Source organism: Magnolia sinica, chromosome 3, assembly GCF_029962835.1.
Source record: "Magnolia sinica isolate HGM2019 chromosome 3, MsV1, whole genome shotgun sequence".
In the NCBI taxonomy this organism is placed as follows: Eukaryota; Viridiplantae; Streptophyta; class Magnoliopsida; order Magnoliales; family Magnoliaceae; genus Magnolia; species Magnolia sinica.
Window position 1 is genome coordinate 113,705,394 of NC_080575.1, and position 8,709 is coordinate 113,714,102.

Genomic DNA, 8,709 nt, shown 5'->3' on the forward strand with positions numbered 1-8,709 from the left:
GCTAGCAATCAAGCAGTCCATTTATCATTTTGGAGATCCATGAATAAAGAAAGTGGAAGGTTAGGATACATTAACTCAGATTAAACTATCCAATATTGTTGTTCCTGCTGTAATAGGTCATCATCCCAAATCAGTTCGGTTGGAAAATGCCGACCTCTGATTCATTGACAATCATCAGCTACATTACAGTATCAGCTACATTACAGTCTGGTGCTTATCTTTTTTTAAATTCAATATTTAAAACAGGACTCACCATTTGGATGATTTATTATCAAGAGATTTTTCCTACTGTAAATCTCACATTTCACCCTTTAGCTTTTCTAAATACTCTCAAACTTTACTTTCTACGACCAAACCATTGCCCTTTTTTGGACAAAAATATCCCTACAATATAAACCCATTTTCTGTAATCTTCTCTCCTCTCTTATTCACAAAAACTCATTTTTTGAAATTTTTTCTCATCTTCATATAACAATAACCCTCTACCTAAAATCCATTTTTTAGAATCTTCTATCCTCTTCATATAACAATATCTATCTATTTAAAATTTATTTTCTGAAATCTTTTCTCTTCTTTATATAAGAATACCCTTCCACCAAACCATTACTTTTTTCTCTTCATTTTAGTTTGTCAAGAAAGGACGAAAATGATGTCTTCATCGAAAAAAGCACGTACTACAGGTATATTTGAATAACTTGTCCTAAACCTTAAATCGAAAAAAATTCTTGTGAATAATAGAAGTTTTGGATCAAGCTTGTATTTGTGTTTTTTGTTCATCCATGTCTTCGTGATCCCATGAACAAGTAGGATGACAAATAAAACATCATTGTGGGGCCTAGCAAGGTTTTAACGGTGGAAATCATTATCTCCACTGTTTCCTGTGGTATGATCCACTTGATCTTTGGATATGCTTTAATTTTGGGCTCACCCCCTTGAATTAGATGGAAAAACTGATGGACGACGTGGATAGACCACATACATTTTATGTGAAGCTCACTCAATTTTATGTTAGACTCGCTCAATTTCATGTGAAGCTCGGTAAATTTCATGTTAGGCTTGGACAATTTCATATGAAGCTAGCTTAATTTCATTTGAAGCTGGTCAATTTCATGTGAAGCTTAGTCAATTTCATGTTAGGCTCGGTCAATTTCATTTGAAGCTCGCTCAATTTCATGAAGCTGGAGTAACTCCATTGTAGTAATTGATCTTATCTGAATCACTAAGGCTGAAACGGCCGCGTCGGCCCCATGCCCATGTCCTTTGATCTGTCTAGGTTCGTCACTTCCCGTTCATTGCATACAAAGTGCTTGGTCAATTTCACGAAGTGCTCAGGTAAGTTTGAGTTGAGAAGAATGTTGGGGTATCCCGATCTTGGTTTGAGTAGCAAGACTCACTACTCAACTGACGTCACCAAATTATGTGAGTCCCACCATGATGTATGTTTGTATCCTCACTATCTATCTATTTGGAGAGATCATTTTAGGGCATTAGCCAAAGAATAAGTCAGATCCAAAGCTCAAGTGGACCGCACCACAAAAAACAGTGTAGAGAGTGATGCCCACCGTTGAAACCTACCTAAGGTCCACGTGATATTTATTTGAGATCCAACCCGTTCATAAGTTAACACAGACCTGAAATATCAACTTGATTGTAAACTTTTGTGACCCTTAGAAGTTTTTAATGGTGGGTGTCACTCTCTTCATTGTTTCTTGTGGTGGGGTCCACTCAATCTTTGGATCTAACTTATTCCTTCGATAATACCCTAAAATGATCTCTCCAAATGGACGGACGGTGTGGATACAAAACATACATCATAGTGGGACCCGCATAACTTGGCGATGTCACTTCAGGAGCGAGTCTTGCTACTCAACCTGTTAGTAGCCAATCCATGTCCAGTTGGACAGTAATATGGGGTCAACTGGGTGTGGACCCAGATGACCAGGTTGGACGGGTAAGGTTGTAAGGGTATTTTCGTATGCCACACTGTATCTATACAACAATTGTTTAGTTGTGGAAAGTAAAGTTTTGGATGGTTTTGAAAAGCTAGTGGGAAAAATCTCTATCATCAACTATCAACCATCATAATCTGCCAAAGTTTTTAGCCTGGGTTGGTGACTGAACCATGGGCCCCGCCTCGCAAGGTCTGTTTATAGTGTTCAGGGGTGTTAAGACAGTTGAAGTCGGCCATGACTGGCAAAGCTAATTGTGATCCAATGGGTAAAATCATCATTTCATGCAGGGAGTTACATTTTCACTGTGGGATCCATGTATAATGTGTGCAAATGGTACTTTTCCATTGGCACTAGATGGAGTGCATCCAACGCCCTGGTAGAAACGGTACATATCCAAAAATAGGTGGGACTCACTTTATCTAACATTTTCTGTTTTTTAGATGTGTGGGCGGCCAGCCGTGATAAAGGGAAACCGGACCGAGGGACAGCTCAATGAAAGTACTGAATCCTGCACACCTTTCCCAGAACACGGTTTTTTCACTTTTAAGATGTGGCACTGAATTTAGCATCATGCTCTACTGGGAGATGCTAAGGGTTGCAATTCCTCCCCTGCCTGGTGAGCCAGCCTAGCTTTTCAACGACACAGGTAGACACAACTTGTAGTTATCAAAAGCTGTATGCCATGCTAGTTTAGGCCAAGATAGTGTGGTGGGAAAATTGTCAGACGTCATACAAAGTGTATGGCTTCACACGTAGAAATCGGAGTGCGTCTTGGGATCTATTCCCCATTTAAACGAAATCGGATTGGGTACTGAGTTACCCAGTACGCTCTTATCGTACTGAGTAAACTCAGTTGGCCCCACCTTGAATGTATGTAGTCAATCCATGCTGTCCATCCGTTTTTCCATATAATTTAAGGCGTTGAGCCCAAAATTGAAGAATATCCAAAGATCAACGGATCATACTATAGGAAATAGTGGGCATAATGATTTCCACTATTGAAACCTTGTTAGGCCCCACAGTGATGTTTATTTGTCATCCAGACGCCGGATGAAGGGAAAACATAAAAATAAGCTTGATCCAAGTCCTCAATGTTGAATCGGGGTATCTTCACTCGGTCTACCACGTGAGCTATATATATATATATATATATAGGGAAAAGGTACTATGCGCTCGACCTCACGAGTCCGACCCATGAGGTCGAGCTGTGTGGGCCCCACCGTGATGTGTTTCGAACATCTACCCCATCAGTCAGATGCACCATTCCATCGTGGGCCCAGGTCTCAACAATCAAGTCAATTCGTGACTTGTGTGGGCCACACCACATACAGAAGTGGGAAAGGGCCGTGCACCATTAAAACATTCATAATCATTTTTTGGGCCCACCGAGATGTGGTTTGCAAATCCAGCCCATCCATTATGTGTGTCCCACTTGGATGAGGGTTCAGACCAAATTTTAGAAGCATTCAAAACTCAGGTGGGCCCCACCAAGTGCTTTTATATGTTTTAACGGTGTCTTCACATGATTTTAGATGTTATAACCCACTTGAGTTCCGTATACGACTGATTTTTGGGATATCCTATAATTAGAGGGGACCCATCAAATGCATGGTGTTGATGGTCAACACGCATCACGGTGGGGCCCACACAGCTCGACCTCACGGGAGCTTATCGTGAGGTCAAGCGCATAGTACCTTTTCCCTATATATATATATATATATATATATATATATATATATATATATATATATATGACGAACCACTTCGTCATAGGCCCGCCTCCACTCCCCTTTCTCCTCCAACCACTTTGTCATAGGCCTATACCTAGCTTAGAGCTGGGGGGCCTCGAAACAGGGAGTCTCAGTCAGAATCACTCTACTGTGCCGCTGATCTATTAATAATCTACTCTCCCTCCTTTTTTCTACGCTTTCAATGAAAGAATAAAACAATCCTTGCTATTTCTTTATATAGATCGTCTAGTTCGTTGATGTCGTCGCTAACCTCCATTCTTCTATGTAGATCATATAGAAAGGGGAGGTCGTTCTTTCTTGCCCATTCTTTGATGAAAAAAGGATCGAGTGAATCCTCGTAGTCGAACCATAACCAGGCACATCATATTTTTTAAGGCCTTTTATGACCTGTTTTGTCTCCCAAGTCCCCTTGTGTTATTCGATTAACATAAGCATCTTCATCTCGTAAGAATCGTTGAATGTCATGGGGAAGGTAAATGTCATGAATTTGTGTACTGCTGTCAGTGCCTTGAGAGTGAATAATTGTTTTGATTGAAGAGCGCGTGAATTTGCGCCACTCTTGTCCCATTAGGCCCCCTGTTATATGGGGGATTTGGCCTTCGGAGGTCATCCGGATCGGGCTCTAGTAATTGGTAAGCTGGTTCCTCCTCCCAGGATGCTTTTTCCGCTTCTGACGGGGCCGCCTAATCACTAGAGCAAGAAGCACGTTCTGGCTCGAGAGCGGCGGGCAGGTGAGCGGTAGGAGCCGCTCCAGCTTAGATTGATGGATTGTCCTGAGCCGGGTGGGGGCTTGCACCACTTCCTCCATGGTTGAAGTTGCTTCGCGAAACTAGTCGACGAAAGGTAGCTAGAAGCCCTGAAGAGGAACCCGGCGAGTCTACCATTCAATTAACAAGGCCTCTAGATAGATGATGTCTAAGAACTTGACGAAACGACGGTGCGAACAAGCAGCTATTGCCCAAAGAAGAATGAAGGCTTTCCTTTTTCGAAACTCTCTCTTTTGTTTGTCCTTCATTCATTCGTCTCTCTCTCTCACACACACACACGTTAGACCCTAAGTAGGTTTCAATTGTAGGAATTTTCTTACTTACTTTTAATGTTGTGTGGCTCACTTGAGTTTTGGATATGACTTTTTTACTCCTGTGTCCTGAAATGATCTGAAAAAAGATGAAAAAGATGGATGGAGTGGATTTCTTACAAACATCACAGTGGCCCATAGCTGAAATAGCGTTCCAGCAGAACTCCATGGGAAAGGCTTTTGCAGGAAATCCACGTCCAGTGGAGCCGTCCATCCAGTAATCTATATCATGAACAGTTTCCCTCAGTGAAGGTTTGACCATTAGTCACTTTTGTCCTTCACCGTCGGTTCGATATCCACTGATCAAAGTGGCATGGTAGTATATTTTTAACATTTTCCATCCAACGGCAGTCTCAACTAGATGGATGATACCAGATGATAAATTCCTCCCGAAAGTCCAACCCGTTACCTACTTACCTTTCCTGATAAATGTGGACAGTTGCATTCTTTTGAACCGTCCATATTCAAACCACTCATCTCTCAGTGGAATTCGTCTAATACAAGGAAATTTCGAAAATGGCTCATCTGATGACGGGACCCACGATTAAATGGTGTGGATCACCCAGCGTTGACGGTTAAGGGTTGGCTGATTTGATTGTGCAGATGTCTGATTCCGATGGAGCGGATTAGGTGCGACCCAGACTCACTCAAGAAGACAGTGAGACCCTTACCGGGGGGCCCCACCTTAATATATTTATTTTATATCCACACCATCCATCTTTTTTCTTGGATTATTTTAAACTATTGCTCCAAAAATAAAACAAATCCAGCTCAAAGGTGAACCATATGATAGAAAACAATGGTGATTGATTATTCGTTAATGAGCCACAAAACTTTTGAACCAAGCTGATATTTGTTTTTTCCTTTCATCTTAGTTTACATGGCCTTAACAAAAAGTTAGATGGCAAATAAACATAGTAGAAATATTAAAGGTGGCTCTATTTAGTTTTTTAATGGCAGCACGTTCAATCACCACGGTTTCATATGGTATGGTCCAACGGAATGTTGGATCTGCTTTATTTTTTTGGTCATGCCCTAAAATGATCTGAAAAACGGATGGACAGTGCCAATGTAATATACAGAATCCGAAGTAGGCCACAGCTGGGGGTGAGGATTTGCTGCTGACAGGTTGAGTGGCCCGACTGGCTAACATCAAGTTTTGTAGGTCTCCCCATGATATATGTTTTGTATCTACATCATCCATCCATTTTAAGAGAACAATTTAGGGCATGATCCCAAGATTGATTCAAATCCAAAGCTCGAGTGGACCCATCACAAAAAAAGTAGAGAGAGTGATGTCGACCATTAAAAACTTCTACTGACCACGCAGTTTACGATGAAGCTCATATTTGTATTTTGACTTTTTTAATGTCTGTGTTAACTTATGATTGAATTGGATTTCAAAAAAACACATTGGTAAACCTTAGGAAGGTTTCAACGTTGGGCATCACTCCCTCTACTGTTTTCTATAGTGGCGTCCATTATAACTTTGTATATGCCCCATTCTTTATATCATGCACTATAACGATTTCTTTAAATGTATGAACAGTACAACACATATATTATGATGTAACTTCAATAGCGAGTCCCGCTAAGCCTCTGAGTAGCTAATCCGCGTGGATCAGCCCCTGACGGGTCGTTTTTTTTGTTAGCTTCCACTGGGGAATCGATGCCGCTGACGGGTTAAGTAGCCATACTGGCCAGTGAAGTGACATCACTATGTGGGCACCACCATGATGTATGTGTTGTACCCACACCGATCATCCATTTGGAGAGATCACTCTAGGACATCAGAAAAAGAGCGGGGCAGATCCAAAGCTCAAGTGGACCCACCACATAAAATAATGGGGACAATGACACCGATCGTTGAAACCTTCTTAAGGCCCACCATGATGTTTACTTGAGATCTAACCTGTCCGTAAGTTAATATATGGACGAAGGGAAAACAAAAATATAAGTTTGATAGAAAACTTACGTGGCTCCCGAGAATTTATTTAATGGTAAGCATTTAATCCTCACTAATTTTTCTGGTGGGGTCCACCTAAGCTTTTGATCTGCCTCATTCTTTGGATCATGAATTAAAATGATGTCTCTAAATGGATGGACGGTGTGGATACAACACATAAATCATGGTAGGCCTGTAGAACCTGGTGACGTGACTTCTTCCCAGAGCTAATCCGCGTCCGGGGCCGTACCTAATCCGCTCCTGGCCCGTTGAAACTACAGAACATCGACCGAATTTGCTAACCACGTTCCAAACATTCTACTTTAAGATACGTTTTTTGGGGCAAAGTGACAAATGGTATCCGATTGTTCGTTACCGGACCGGCATCTCCTGCAAAATCTGTTGTACAACGTCCGAGCTCTGTGTGGCCCATTATGACGTGTGCATGACATCCAGTCCATCCATCCACTTTGTCACCTCATTTTCACCGTACATAAAAGAAATCAAATTGCTTCAAAATTGATGTGGCCCATAAAAGGGAACAATATAAAATCACAACTAAAACATTTAATTTAACGTTGTGCGGTCCACATAACTTTTGGATCAGGCCTAATCTCGCGATTTCTATTTCTGTAATGGGTATTACCTGATGAATGGTTTGGATGGAAGGTAAACAGCATAGTGGGCCCCACGAACGTTTCCATTGCGTGTGTTGCCATCCCCACTGTTCTTTTGGCGTGGTCCACCTGAGCTTTGGATCGTCATGCTAGCAACCTATGCACGAATGTCGCACAAACGTCACCGTGGGCCCACAGAGGTCGGCTGTTTTTGCACGCTCCTCCTACAAAAGCCGTTGCAGAGGATCGGTCCTTCAGTACCTACATCTCCACCAAGCTCTAATGGGTCCCGCCATCTCAGCCAATGAGACTCCAAGAGCCATCAAACCTGGGAGATCATACGGTAGAGCCGGAATCCGGTAGATTCGTCTCTCCACGGGACAGGACACGTGGCAGGGTGATGTATGGATCAGGTCCAACCATATACTGGCACCAGGGCAGATGGAGAGGGAAAAAAAAAAAACCATGAAGCAGATATATTCGTTTTCCCTCAGTGTATCTCACTGCATACCGTTAGCAGTTTTGATTTCCACCGTTATTTTGATAGCCAATGCTGCGGCGATTGATAGTGGCGGACCAGATTCGCACATCACCAGGATGGTTTCATAGGTGGGGTCCACCTGGGCTTCCGTATTGCTTCATTTTTCGGCTAATGTCTTAAAAAAAATAAGCTGGATAAGACGGATGGATGGATGGCGTGGATATTAAACATATACATGATGGTGGGCCCAACAGCGCTGGGTCACCACCCAATCCGCTTCGATGATAAAATTGAGCCGTTCCATCCAGCACACATAGTAGGTGAATCATCAATCGGGACCGTCCATCTCGTTGCCCCTCCTGCGGATGGTATTGGACAACGTTATCAATCTAATAAGTGGCAATCGGACCAACGACAGCAAACAAAAATGATTAATGGTCGAATTTTATTATCAGAACGTGAACAAAATTGACGTATCGAATTGTCGGATAGGTGTGATTTTTTTAAAAATGGGCCATCTATAATAGGGCCCACGACATGGTCAGTCGCGATTCATACATCACAGTGCCATGTATGGTGTGGTCCCATTTTCTTCCTCTTCAAAGGAAACAAGGCAGGGTCCCACAGCAAGTCAATGGACGCCGACAAGTCCACGACAATTCGGCTTCTGCCGCCTCTCTTTCCGCGATCCCGCACGCGCTGACGTGTCATGCTGACGCGGACGCCGAACAGATACGCGTCCTCAGGCGACTGGTTCAGAATAAACAGAACAGATTAGATCCAGGCCGTCCGTAAGGATCTTAGAACGTCAACATAGTCTCCGTGATGGTTCTAAGTGGAAGTTGGAGTCTTGATTCTTCCCTTTTCTCCCTCTCTTCACCTGAG